This window comes from Arabidopsis lyrata (genome assembly GCF_000004255.2).
Source record: "Arabidopsis lyrata subsp. lyrata unplaced genomic scaffold ARALYscaffold_1, whole genome shotgun sequence".
Lineage (NCBI taxonomy): Eukaryota > Viridiplantae > Streptophyta > Magnoliopsida > Brassicales > Brassicaceae > Arabidopsis > Arabidopsis lyrata.
This window is the reverse complement of record NW_003302555.1, coordinates 17,822,224-17,837,623: the sequence shown is the minus strand read 5'-3', so window position 1 is coordinate 17,837,623 and position 15,400 is coordinate 17,822,224. Positions and strand designations below refer to the sequence as shown.

Below are 15,400 nucleotides of genomic sequence, written 5' to 3'. Positions count from 1 at the left end.
GAAATTGTTATGAGCTCCTTGATTTAAATTTGGGTATAGCATTTTTATGAATTACCAAATAATATTTTATAAACAATATTGTTGTATTACTAAACAATTATGTTCATTTTTAAAAAAATCTAATTTTCTATAAATAATCCAAAATACAATTATAACTATTACACTCACGTATTCTGCAACTGTCCAAAATAAAATTATATAATGATGTATGCAACTGTCCAGTATTCTGCAACTATTCACAATTAAAAACTAATCAAACAGATCAAAATAGATGTACCAAATTTTATTCAAAACATAAAATATAATTTTTCAATTTGAAATAATTTGATATCTGTACTATTCTCTAATTCCCAACAAAAAAAAAACAATTTGGTATATACTACTCAAAAAAAAATTGATTACAAGTTTTATACAACATATTTCTTAAAATATGAAATCCCGCACGTACGTACGGGTCCGGATCTAGTTGTAGTTATTTGAGGAGCATGTTGATAAAATAGATAATTATCTGTTTTTTACAGAAATTATTTATTTAACTCTCGTTATAGTTGTTAATAATTCATTTTATATGTTGGCTCACACCTCACATCTATAAAGTAAATTTATTTAGATAACTCTTGAATAATACAATTAATCAAGCGGTAGGTGTAAACATGTAAAAAAGCGTTGATATATATGTAGAAGTCAATTTGATTCTTTTTCGTATTGGAAATCTTGTTTTTCCATTAAAAAAAAATGTTTTTAATTATATATTTTCAATTACTAAAATTATTTGAAGAGTTTTTAAAAAAAGAAAATTAAAATATCGATTAGCAATTTTATTAATGAGGTTTGACATTCGGATACTAGATTAATTTAATCACTAAAATTTTAGAATAGTTTGACATATCTAATTGAAAAGAAAGTAGATGTGGTAAAGATGAGTGTGAGTGAATTAATTAGTAAACTAAATAAATAAAAATAATTGTAAAAACTAGAGATGTAATTTTTGGTCTTAGTTAGTATGTCTTGAAAAAGGTTAGGTGAAGCAAGTGTATGGAAATACGAAACATATTTTGTTTCACTATCCAGATTAAAAATATTGTGTTGAGTAGAGATTTTTATAAGGGCAATGAATGCAAAACATTCTCGTAACAAATTGAAAACTGTTGATCATACCAAAAAAAAAAAAATTGAAAACTGTTGAAATAATACTAAATGAAAGTAAATACCATTTATCATTCAAAACTGACATGCCGTTGATCCAGATACTGGAAATGAATCCAAAAAACAATTAAAAAAAAAACAAACAAAAAAACCGAAAAAACAGAACAAAAAATACATAAAATAAATGATAAGAATGGGTAACGAGTTAGCTTTTAATTAATGTGTGGTTGATAAAAAAAAGTTGTAGGAATATGACGAGATAATCTGTGTGTGAGAAGTTTAAAAATTAAATTAGATATTGTTAATTCGATCTTATTGTCATACAATCAAAATAGCATTATGAGAATAATAAATATCTAAATAAAATACAAATATTTTTTTCTTAGAAAGAGAAAATACATATGTTGACTTTAACTAACATGTTAAACATGTAATGGTGATTCAATTATGATGTGAAAAAGGCATGTCGACGTTGTAGTTAACATGTAAAAACATTTCTCTAGGTTTGGAGATATGAGGAAACTTAAGTTCAAAAAAAACAAAATTTGTATAATGCTAAAGCTATGTTTATTGTGTATGCCGTAAAGATCCATGGGGAGGACTATATGATCTCATACTCGATAGGGTGAGGGTTATTGCTGATAAGAAACATATGTGGCAAGGCAATTGTCATGTAGGTTGAGATCCTCAAAAACATGGACATAAAAACATGAAGTGGCAGAAAAATTTATTCGATTATGCTCCTAGCCTTTTATTTAGAATAACATATTGGTGGAAAGCTCACTCTTGGTGCTTAAGATGTTGTCTCTTAATGATTTTTCGAGAAACACCAGATATCATTGGAGCACACACTATGAATGCTCTTAAAGTAAGTGTCGCATGTTATACTCTCGTTGTGTTTTTCACTTGTCGTAGACATATCTTCGCTTTAGGGTTTCGGTTGAAGTTGGTTAATAAACGATGTACAATTATAAATTTATTTGGATAGATCTTATGAGATTTTCTATGAATATCTTAAAAGTTTATTAAGTGTCAAATTATAGACAAATCAAGTTTAAAGAGAGTATGTACTTCTCTTGTCATAAATTATAAAATAAAAAAAATAAAAAATTTAAACTAAAGTAAGAGTGTAGCTCCTAACTACAATTAGGGCAAGAGAATCACTCTCTTTCTCACTTTCTAAGACAGAAGCCCTTCAAAACTATAGGTCATTGTTTTTGTTTGAAAAACAAAATGTAACACCCCGGTTTCAGGAATATGGTGGTGCATGCGGAGAGGTTTAAAAGAATTGATTTGGCCACATATGTCACCAAAGTGCACTTATCTTTTCGGTCAACTGTCCTGAGAGAACTCCACAGTTAAGCGTGCTTGGACTGGAGTAGTTTCAGGATGGGTGACCTTCCGGGAAGTGATTGTCGGAACTGTGTGAGTGAGGACAAAACACAGGGAAAATACACTGGTAGGGACGGTCGGGGCGTTACAGAAGACACACGCAAGGGTGCATGAACTTCACATGAGGCTAAAATGATCAGACATACGAAAAATACAAACAATGTCATTGGGCCTTTTTTCATTTACCGTCCCTACCAATGGGCCCCACGTCCTCTCTCGGGCCCATGGGCCCATTCCTGTCCGACGGTCGTTCCGCTACGTCCGGGAGGCTTTAAAGACTTGTTTACCGACCCTACAAATCACCACATGATCTTTCCCTGTGTTTCGTCCTCACTCACACAGTTCCGACAATCACTTCCCGGAAGGTCACCCATCCTGAAACTACTCCAACCCAAGCACGCTTAACTGTGGAGTTCTCTCAGGACGTTTGACCGAAGAGATAAGTGCACTTTGGTGACATAGGTGGCTAAATCAATTCTTTTAAACCTCTCCGCATGCACCACCATATTCCTGAAACCAGGGTGTTACAATTCACCCCCACTAACAGATCGCAACGTCCTCGTTGCGCACCAAGACCATCACCCCCTACGGTGTGAGCCCTCTTGACTCCACACTCGTCTGGGTTCTGCTCTGATACCACTTGTACGCCCCGACCGTCCCTACCAGTGGGCCCCACGTCCTCTCTCGGGCCCATGGGCCCATCCCTGTCCGACGGTCGGTCCACTACGTCCGGGAGGCTTTAAAGACTTGTTTACAGACTTGTCTGCGGAGATGCGTTTACAAGTTTCTATTTTTATGCTTCATGATTCACTTGCATAGGATTAGATCTGTTTGCTTAGTGGTAATGACTTGTTAATTAGGATTGATAATATGATGATTGTTTTAGTTATTAGGATGATTGTGTTAATGTCATTAAGATGACAAGTCATTATATGTGTTATATGAAAAGTGGAATTACCATCTTATGAGATGATGAAAAGTGGAACAGTGGAAAAGTGGAATATGGTCTACATTGAATTGACGGGTTCTTTGTAGCTCAATAAAAGACTGACGAGTCCAGTGGAACTAGATAGGTTCAAAGGTCAGGGAAGATGATCGAACCTGGAATTAATGTGGAGATCTCGCTAAAGGCGAGAATGAGTTTTGTGTTATAGTTTGCATAATGGTGCAGCCTATATGAGTGTTGTGTCTTTTTCTATGTGATTGTTGATTGTTGTATAAAGGTAGTTTCGTGTATCGTATTTCCAGTGGGCGGAAAGGATCCTCTCACTGAGTAATTCTTTACTCACCCCTTTTTATCCTTTTTCCAGGTCAGGGTGAAAATCGTGATTAATCGCGCAAGTCCGTCTCGTTTATGGTGTATTTCGGGAACCTCGGGTTTATTTTACTTTATCGTTATTTTTTTTATATAATTCTAAACTCGTTTTTATTTACGTTTGAGAAAAGGTTTTCAACTATATTTTAGATTATTTAAGACAAGTTTACATTGAGTTTTTAATGAAAGAAAGGATTTCCGAAAAAGTATGTGTGATGAATTAAGAAAGTGGAATAGAGGAAAAGATAAGTAAGGTGAACGCACGCCGTCTCAATGTTGAGGGATACGGGTGTGACAGTTGGTTGGTGTCACGGTTTGCAAGTAAAGTAAATAAGAAAGCAAGTAATTAAAAAGCAAAGTAAAAGAAAGCAAGTAAACTTTAAGAGACAAACGTTGGGCATCAAGGGTATCGCAGGGGGTTCAATAATCGCTATCTAAGAAATACTAGAATTAGTTTTTTTTACTTCCAAGTCTCGGACATACGAAACACTAAGATTCGGCTTACCCTAGGTTATAGGATAAGTCGGCTAAAATCCTTATACTCCGTTACTCAACCTATGCAGGCAACGATGCATATATCAAAGCAATAAGATCAAGTTCGATTCTAGTCCATAAAGCCCTATAACTAAGTGGTGTGTGCTTGTTATAACACGATACACATTCGTAAGCTAGGTCTAGCGAATTAAGAAACCTTATGAGCAATTTAAACACTTGAGATCACGAGTTAGAACATGAATCTAACTACATGCATTAAGAAACAACTTACTTAGAAAGAATACAGTATAAACGATCAAACAAAACCCTAAGTATCGCCACCTAAACGATCGATCATATCCTCCCCTTTGATAAACCCTTTAAACCCAACTAGAAAACTACTCTAGCATGGTTAAAGAGATCATCAAAGTAAGGTTTGATAAACTCATAAGAAAGAGATGAATAAGAACTGAATAGGGTTTAGAGATTACTTCTTTGAATGTAGAATACAAGAGGTAAGACTTCACCTTAATAGATCTTAGAGTAAACAAGAGAAGAGAGACAGATTTGGTTGAACTTCATAGCTTCAAGGTCGATGGCTGCAGCTCTTGGCGAGGGCAGGGACGATCTTTATGAACACTTGAGAGGCGTGAAGAAGGCACGATGAAGCACACCTAAGGTTAGGGTTCCAACATGTATTTAAAGGGTTTGGAGACCAAGGATTAGGTTTAGAGGTAAAAGCGTCTTTTCCCGTGATTAGGTTAAGTGCAAACTCGAGTTTCTGGAAAAGGGAGAAGCCTTAGTGACCGGGGTAGAGAGTAAGAGGCAGCCCGGGCTCGGCCCATGTGACCGGTGCGGCCTAGAAGCTCCGAAACGGTTGCATAGCTTCTGGCCGGTCTGGACATGTCTTCACTCTTCTGGTCATAATTTCCTAATGGCTCGATGAAAAGTTCTGATTCCACTAGAGACGAATCCTGACTCTTCTATAGCCACCGAGATCTCTTGATTTGGTAATCGGGAAGGTCTTGAATGGACGCCATACTTCTAACGTACAGAAACTGTCTTGAAACGGGTTTTGATCGCTTTTTGGTTTTTAAAGCTCAAAAACTCTTAAAACCTTCTTGACTCCATAAATACTTGAAAAACACCTTCTTGGCTCTAACATTACTCCAAATGCTCCCTAAAACATAAGAAAACAATAGCAAATATGGGCGAAAATCCCATGTTATGATAAGGTAAGTCGAGGTGTAGCTTGTATCTGAATAACTTGGGGAGATAGATGAAGTGTCTTGGAACCTTTAGAATGGATAGGGCCTAGGATCATCTTAACATGTGAAGGAATGGACAAGGAAATAGTTGTTGCCATATGAATGTTCCTAGTTCCAAATAAGGCAAGTTTAGTCTTCTTTGGATTTGTATGTTCAGGTGTGTGATGGTGCACCTTAGGATGTGTAGGAAAGAATCTGACTGATGTGGATACTCATACTCTCCAGATTGCCAAAGGAATATATGAAATGAACCATTTATGGAAAGGTCCATTGTGGGTGGTAAAATACATGCAGATAAGGTCCATATACAATCTCTTAAACCAACTCGAACAATCCTTGATTTTCCTTGATAAATCTTCTTGAAATAGTTATTTTGCGGGTAGATTATACATCCCATACCATATTGACGTGTAGTTTGGCTGGTGGTTCCATCATCTTGCTCCATGTTCGATCCGGGTGGTCTTAGCATTGGTTTGGTCGTTTGGCCCGTTGGTTTGTGAATCTTTCTCAATCAAAAGTCTTCAAATACGTGACTTGATGGTAGAAATTGAAGGTTATGTCGTCCAAGTGAGTGGATGGCGTCTTAATCAAGTACTATCCATTTTGCTCCATACCTTGCATCATACCGTTTATCGATCTGCTACACACTCCGATCAGCTTATGGTCAATCAAGGTCCTTAGGCATGTATCAAATATCCAAGACTGTATTTCAATATATGAGAAGAGTCTCTTGGATCATCTCCCACAAGTATTTTTACACACGAAACCATGAAAAACTTAATTGAATTAATATTTCTTCATCGCTCTTCCACACGGTTGAGTCGGAAAGGATTGAGACTACCCTCCAAACCCTAATTCCCAATCTTCTCTGTCTTTGTGTCTAAGGAAAAAAACACAAACCGCAAGAGGAGAAAATATCAGATTTCCTACAGCCAATATCGGAGAAAATGGTAGGAAACCTTTTTTACGAAATAAATGTCCATAGGAAATCGAGAATGGTAGAAATTTCGTAGGAATTTTCCTTCGAAAATAAATTGGTAGGAAATTTCGAAGAAAAATGGAAGGAAGTGTGATACTATCGTATTTTCTCCTATTTTAGCTATTGTTTTCTTATGGTTTTGGAAGATTGGGTGTGATTTTAAGGCCAAATATATGATATTCAAGTATTTTAGGAGTCAAGAAGGTTTTATGAGTTTTAAGGCAAAAAAGACCAAAAGGCGAGCAAAACCTGTTTCAGGAAAGATTCAAAGCTCTAGAGGTTTTGCATCCGTTGGAGACCTCCACGTGCATCAAATTGAGAGATCTTTAACTCTATGAAAATCTAGAAGAGTCAGGAACCGCAACGAACTAGAATTAGAGACTCATACAATCAACAGTCGTTTTACTGCCTGTTTAAACGGTGCCCTGTCTGAGACCGGTCACAAGGAGTGTGACTAAGTGGTGAAGCCACACTTGGGACCGGTCACGGCCCATGTGACCGGTGTGGTGCCTTCTCCAGAGCTCGGTCATGAAGCCCATACCCGTTCTGAAGCCTCGTCCCTACACTTAAATTGAACTAAGTAGTTTTACCCGACAAAACCTAAACCGACTTCCGACTTCCCAAGACCTATAAATACTTGTTGTAAACCCTAAAAGGAGGTGTATCTCGATATTTTTTTCTTGTGCCTTCACCAAGAAGCCTAGAAAAGCAGCAGCCATCTTCCTCCTTGATCTGAAGCTTTGAAGATACCAAAGCTCATCTTTTCTATCTTGTTTTCTAAGATCTATTAAGTTGAAGTCTTACCTCTTATATCCAACGATTAAAGATGTAATATCTAACCCTATCCAGTTCTTATTCATCTTAATCTTATGAGTTATCAAACCTTCCTTTGATGAATCCCTTAGCCATGCTAGAGTAGTTTTCTAGTTGGGTTTAAAGGGCTAGTCAAGGGGGGCGGGGGGGGGGGGGGGAGGGGGGGGGGGATGAACCATCGTTTAAGGGGGGAAACTTAAGGGTTTGTTTTAACCTTTTTATTGTATTCTAAGGAGTTAAAAATTTTCTTAATGGATGTAGTTTGCCCCCTGAACTAACTTTTATCCCAAATGTTTACCTTTTCCAAAAAATTGCTTAAAAAACTCGAACCTAGCTTATGAATGTGTATTGGGGTATAACAAGCCCCCCCCCTTTTCATATAGGGGTTTATGGAATAGAATCTAACTCGTTCTTATTGCTTTGATATATGTGTTGTTGCATGCGTTAACTGAATAACGGAATATGAAGATTTTAACTGACTTATCTTATAACCTAGGGTTAGCCAATCATTAGTATTTCCTACGTCCGAAACTTGGAAGTAAACAAACCTAATCTTAGTATTACCTAGTTAGAAAGATTACTGAACCCTATGTGATCCCTTGAATGCCCAACATTTGTCACTTATTACTTTACACTGGCTTTTACTCGCTTTTATTTACTTACTTGCACACGTTCGTGACAACACCCAAAAAACCTTTTATTGATTAGTCCTAGCCTTACTTTCTTCTGACGGATTCGTAGAAACAACTTCTCTATGGGTGTGGGACTCGATACTTAAATATTACAGACGATTCACTATGCACTTGTTGTAGACGTGCGGTCTTTAAGGGAAAACTTTGCAGCAAAATAAAACACGCATCAAAGTGTTTGACCGATTTCCTACATAAATAATCATTGGAAAATGTTTTTTACCATTTTTCTACAAACTGTTTCCTAAGATTTTCCTAAGTAGTAATTAAAAATATAATTAATTAAATTGATTTAAATAATTATATTAATTAAAAAAGCTAAATTCTATATTATAAATAGTCAATATTTATTCATCCAAATAATATTTATACAATTAAATTATTTTACGAAAGTGTCTAAATTTAATTTAAAAACAAATTTGGTCTACTCTTGTATTGATGGATGACCACTCTGGAGTATCCTCTTGAACACATCCAACCCAAAGTGTAACGCCCCGACCGTGCCTACTAGTGGGTTCCACGTCCTCTCTCGGGCCCATGGGCCCACCCCTGTCCGACGGTCGGTCTGTTACGTCCGGGAGGCTTTAAAGACTTGATTTGGCCACCTATATCACCAAAGTGCACTTATCTTTTCGGTCAACTGTCCTGAGAGAACTCCACAGTTAAGCGTGCTTGGACTAGAGTAGTTTCAGGATGGGTGACCTTCTGGGAAGTGATTGTCGGAACTGTGTGAGTGAGGACAAAACACAAGAAAAGATCATGTGGTGATTTGTAGGGCCGGTAAACATAAGTGCAGAATCGACGTTTGACGGAGCAGAATCGAGCGCGATTGACATAGAGGAGTTGACACTAGACAGTAGTGTCGACCGAAACTCCCCTAGTGTCGATCGACACTGGCCACAGACTGCTCCAATTATCCTTGAGTTTCCACATGTTGTTGACCAAGTCTACACACCTAAAGTTCCTTATCCAATGCCTCAACAGTCTAAGCAGGAGGTTCAGGAGGAACGCTGCAAGGATCCTATTGCTGTAACTAAAAAGGAATTGGGTACATGTGAGACTACAAAAGCTGTGATGGCCAAACCGAGTGCTGAGAATCGATCTGCAAAGATGGTGTCGATCGACAACACTACTTGTGTCGATCGACACCCACGACGAACAGAACCAGAGTTGTCCAACAACGCTGTTTTTCAAGTTGGAATCGATGCTATAAGTCCAGGTACTATTGTCACATCAACCACTACACCTCTCCCACACCATCCACCTCCTAAACAGCGAAGGTACTCACGTTCTCCACCTAAACCTCCTGATTTCATCAATAAGACTTTTAAATTTTTCAAGACTATCACTACAAGAAAATTCTACATTAATAGCACAAGATGATAGCTCATTTTTCCCAACTGCTATCAAAGATGAGTTGTAAATTCAGTTTTTCTATAACAGCTTTTAGTAAACGCTAAGATAGAAAATCCTTAAGCGGGAATCTAAAATCATTTATTCCGCCTACACTAAACCAAAATAATTTATTATACCGCCAACACTTAGACATATTTCTCCTTTTCACCCAAAAATCATCTCTTTGTAACCTAAGGGCATCTCCAACCCTACTCTATTTTAGAGTAAAAATGCAAAATTCTTCTCCAACTCTACTCTATAATTGACTCTAAAATAGAGATTTCTGCAGATTGACTCTATATATAGAGCAACTCTATTCTCTACTCTATTTTTGAGTTCAACTTTTTTATTTATACTTTAGTCCCTCAAATTTAAACTTTTTTATTTAATACATATAATCATTTTACAAACAACAATTACAACACATAGTTTTATAAACTTAAAAAGCAAACAAGTACTAAATTTAAAATAAACAACATAAGAAAACTAAAACATAAAACTAGTAATTTAATAGTCCGGTAAATTGCTTGATTACTTGTTTTATGGAGTCAAAGTCAATAGTGGAGGCCTTGAAGAACAAAGGCATAACTGGTATAGGAGCAGCAAGGTTTTGTTGGGGTGGTGAGTTTGGTTTTCTTGTTCCTATATCACTTTTCCCTCATTCCTTTTATTTGCATTGTCCTAATAAAGGTTATGCGATTTCAGGAACAAGCAACTTGATGAATCACACCTTAAGGTACACATTAGTTTTTCCTCTTTAGATTCCAATTGAGTATAGCCGAATGTAAGCTTATGTGATGACATGATTATGTACCTTGCTGAAATCAATGTTCCCTCTACACTTGCATGGCTGCTATATCCTTTGACAAGCTTATGCTCTACCTAGCTAGTGTACAGTTTTTTTTTACTTAATCAGACTCTTAACTAGGCACATAGTGCAAAAAAATACTTTTTTTTTGTCTCTTGTCAAACTGGTATGTGATCTTGTTTGTTCTAAAACTTAATTACACATCTTTTTGTAACCAATTTATCTAAGAAAAATATGAAATCAGGACATTAGTTGTATACCCGAAAGGAAACAAAGAAGACAATGGAAGGGGGATTCGTCTCAATGTATATGGAACTTGACAAGAGCTGCCTCTCATCCACATGCACAGAGGTCTTTGCTTATCTCTCTTTCTTAGTCTTCAACAAGAAAGAGAAAAATACCTTTCAATTCAAGGTTTGTATACTTATCTATATCTCTCTCTATATATTGTATATGAATGAATCAGTAATATGTGTATATCCATGTTAACATGTAGATGTGGAGGTGAAGAGGTTTAATTTGATTCATCGAGAACTGTATGGGGAGTATCACAAATGCTTCGTATGATCCAAAACTTTAGTTATGAAGAATAGTTAGTTTATTGTATGTAATACAGGGTTATGTATGTTTTGTGTAATGAATATTTTTGATAATTTATGCAATAAAAAGAAATTATATACAAATCCAATTAAATAAATATTGCAAAACATGGTTTAAATATAAAAATTATATATAAATCAAATTATATTTATATAGCGAAAAAATGCTACAATACTATATAAAACAGCATTGAACGTGTGTTACAATAAAGTATATTATAAGATTCGATTAGCGCTATAATAGATCGACATTTAATAGCTTACTGAAAACGCTATCATATATGGGGGGTCTATAATAACTGGGGCAGAAATAGCGTTTTCAAAAACGCTATCAATGACATATTATAGCTCTTCTCTCATGCTAATAATATAGAAATTTCTTGTAGTGTATTCACGGTTAAGGACGCCACGAGTTTCTCGTCGAGCGCTTGTTCGTTCTTTTGATGATTGTGCAGGAAAAAAGACTATCCCACCCATACCTAAGTCCTGCCTTGTTGATGTCACTTACTTCCTTGGACAACCTCATGCACCAACTGCTTACACACCACCATGGATGATGAGACGTTTTTCCGGGAAGTATTTGCTGCCCCCATCTGATCCACGTGATGCAAGAATCCCGACATAGTCAAGCTAATGACTGAAAATAAGCGCTTAGTGGGAGGCAACCCACTGGTATGTTTTTCGTTTTTTTTTTTTTTTTTTTTCTTTTTGTTATTTTTCGCCAACTTCGGGTTTGAATGCCACTGGGGACAGTGTCGTTTAAGTCTGGGGGAGGCAGTTACTAACGACAATTTTCTTTTTGATTCTTATTCTTATTTTCTTTACTTTTGAGTCGTTTTATTGAGTCAAAATTTTTGTTGGAAATTATGATCTTTTTCTCTAGAATATTGCCTGGTTAGTTTAATGATGTAGATTCAATTCAATCCAACTAATGGAAAATCCGGAGAGTTAATCGATAGACTAGAGGACATCCACGTTTCTAACACAATCCGCTAAAGCCTGAGCAAAGTTCATGCTCTTCACCTCGTTAATACGGTTAGTATTCTCAGAACTTGACTCCTCGTTCATACCTGATAAATGAGACCAGTGTAGAAAAAGAATGGTACTCCTCTCCTTTATGCTTAAAAAAAAAAAAAAAAAAAAAAAAAAAAAAAAAAAAAAAAAGAGATTGAGATGATTTTCTTTTGGAGTAAAGAGATAGGAAAATTTCCCGTGATCTCATTATTTTACTTCAATAGGAATGATCACACGAAGGTTGGAAGCGAGGTTAGGAAAATTTTCGATGATACCATTATTCGCCTACACCTTTGAAGCTAAAAAAATAGTTTGAAAAAGAATAAGTTTGGGGGAGAGAAAGAGTACCCAAATATGTTGTAATGGTTGATTTATCATGGTCTAATACGGGAATGAGTCTAGAAGATTCTTGAGTACTGATTTTATTGATGAGATTTATGCGATGAGGGCTATAGGATATAGTTGCGAATTTGGTTTCGAATTTGGAATGTTGAGAATGCTTGCGGAGAATTACATGGTGGTTAGGATTTGATGCGATCTGATAGGCATTTGGATTTGGTTTGAATAATCAAGGTAATAGGCTAGAGAAATTGGGAGTTTTCGTTTTTTCAAACTTCTTCCACGGGTTCGGTTTTTGTGTTTTGCTTGAGAGCAAGCAAAAGCTAAGTCTGGGGGAGTTGATATATCACAGATTTTACCAGTTTTAACCATGATTTATGAGTCAGTTTTAGAGTCTTTTCGTTGTTTCTAGTGTCTTTTTGAGTCTTTTCAGGTTTTTACACGTTCGGGACAAATTTGGAGAAAAGAAATCATTCTGGAGCTAAACCGAAGATTTAGATCTAAGGAGACGAAATCGGTGTCGAACCAAGGCATGAGTGTCGACCGACACCCATTGGTGTCGCTCGACACCACACACGGCCCAACAAGAAGTCTCGATGGTTTAGAGTTTTAAAGACCGAAAAATCAACCCATAAAACTTCCCTATTTGCAACTTTAGTTCCTGCACGTTTTTGGAGACTTTATAAATAGTTTTTAGGGTTTTTATATTTCATTATCTTGGAGATCTCTGAATCTCTCATATTCTCATTCTATTGTACTTTTTGGGAGCTTGAACCCTTTGGGAGATAATTGGAGAGAGCTCCTCCAGAGAAGATCTTTCTTAACTCATCTTTTTTATTGAATTTCTTTATGCTTTCTATTCATAACATGTTGTTTGTTTCAATCTCCATGTCTGAGTAGTTTGCTTGTTAGGTTTGGGGATTTAGATGAATTAGTAGATCGATAACCTGTTAGGATAATATCTTTAGAGTTCTTCATCTTTGATTGTTCTTAATGCTAATTCTAGAGTAATTAACTAGAATTTGATCTTAGGATAATAGGTAGATTCGAGAGGTCATCTATTACTGGAACTATCTTAGGTGGGCATAAATTACTAGATTCATACGAGAGGTGGTCTAGGAATATCTGTGAACAAATCAAACATGTTATTAATGCTAGTCTAATTCTAGGAGTTTACATTCGAGAGGTGGAACTTCGTGATATTAGGTCTAATCAGTCAATTCATTCGATAGGTGGTTGGCTATAAATTAGTGATTTGAGTTCTAGAACGGTTCATTAATAATCTTAATTAATTTGCTAGATCTACTATTTATTTATTTCTTGAGAAATCCCTAAGCCTGACGTTTTCCTCATCTGCTTTAAAACCCGAATTTAATTGCTTTCTTTTATTTTTAATATTCTTATTTTCTGTTTAGCTTAATTCGAAACATGTTAGTCTATTGTGTGAACACGAGAGCTTTGTGCAATTTGACCATAAAGTACTGCAATTGATCTCTTATTTGAGAGAGTAGTCTTAGGTCTTAATTTGACTCACATCAAATAGGGAGTCGAGAACGTTTTTGAGAAAAATAAGCAACAATTATTAACTTTTAGGTTTTGTTATTTTAATTTGGGCTTGTTATTTTAGGGCCTATTAATGGACATATGTTATAAAGGTTCAGCATAGTTAAACAGATATAATAAAAAAACTTATTAAATTTGGGCCTTAAATTTATCATCATCATTCGGAGGTAAGCCAAAAATTCTCCTCTTGCTTTGGGTTAAATCTTCTGAAAATTGATTCACGTTCAACGTAACTGGATCTAGCTTGATTCACTTTATGGTTATTTTGGATCTAGCAATTTCACCCTTAGGTTTCATAAATCATGCACTAGTCTAGAAATGTGATGAACTCTAGTATTCTCTTTCTGTTTAGATTTTCTCTGATGTGCTTAGATCTAGTCTTATCAAACTTGTTGTAAATAGCTCTCTCAAGTTGGTTTCAGATCTGCTTACATCTGCTTCCATTCTACTCTAATCTCATCTTAAACAATAAAGTAACAGTATATACCAAATTGCTTAGTGATACTAATGGCTTTTAGTGCTTACATCTTTTGGAAATTCTCCTCTTGGTTTGGGTTAAATCTTCTGGAAATTGTATCAAGTAAGCAAGCAATTATCCTCTTGATACTAATGGCTTTTAGTGCTTACATCTGCTTACAATCGATGATACTAATTGCTTGCTTGCTTGATACTAATGCTTACATCTGCTTATGAAATCATTCTTCTGGAAGACGTAGAAATCAGATTATGCAAGAATCAGAGTCTTCATAAAAAATTTCGGAATTTCAAATTGGACATCTAGCAAAAGAGATGTTATTACAAAGATCTTTGAAAGACTTTACATGGAAAATAGTCACATATATTTGGTTCAGAAGAATCATAATAAGCAACAAAGCTAAAATAGTAAGTTTTATAAGATAAGCATGAATAACTCATATGTACAAGACGAATGTTTAGAAGAATATATGTCGATAGAAATTTAGACTTGAAGTTCATATAGATAAATGAAATACTATTCGGTGTAAGAAAAGATACGAATAACCAAAACTCTCATGATCCTAATGGTTATATGACAAACATCATACCATTTTGTTTACTAAGATTCTTAATTTAATGATGGTCGAAAGGATAAAATATATGTTCATAATGCATATCCTGAAGATGATGCTTTCAGAAGAAAAAATATGACTTTATCAGTGGTTGTACTCATTTATCATTGTTTTTGTCCTATTTGATTTTTCCATGAAATGTTTTAATGAGATAACAAAGAAGTCGCAAATGATAGACACCTAAATGGATTCTAATGATGAAAGATTATCATTCTTCAAAGTCTTTGACATTCATTGATGAGATCATTAGAAACAAAGATAATAATCAAGATGAGTTACCTACAAAACCTATGAACTGAAGAATAATGGTGATGTATGTGTGTTACAAATTTGACTTAGTTTCTTATGGGACTACTAAGCTTAAAATACAGGAGGTAAGTAACTCAATAAACTACCACATAATCTCGCACATCGCGTGGATACTCATCTAGTGAGTTTTAAAAGTAATAACTATCATGTGTTTACGCCATTAGCCTCACAAAATAATCAATTTGTTTTGAATATTATGACTAAGGTAA

At 35.5% G+C, this 15,400-nt stretch overlaps 1 long non-coding RNA gene across 1 annotated transcript; it reads left to right on the top strand.

Moving 5' to 3' along the window:
- Nucleotides 1-10,003: 10,003 nt before the first annotated feature.
- On the top strand, nt 10,004-10,962 carry LOC110225211. Its single transcript, XR_002329619.1, has 3 exons — nt 10,004-10,092; nt 10,177-10,693; nt 10,776-10,962. It is a non-coding gene; the product is annotated as an uncharacterized LOC110225211 (long non-coding RNA).
- The last annotated feature ends 4,438 nt before the right edge of the window (nt 10,963-15,400 follow it).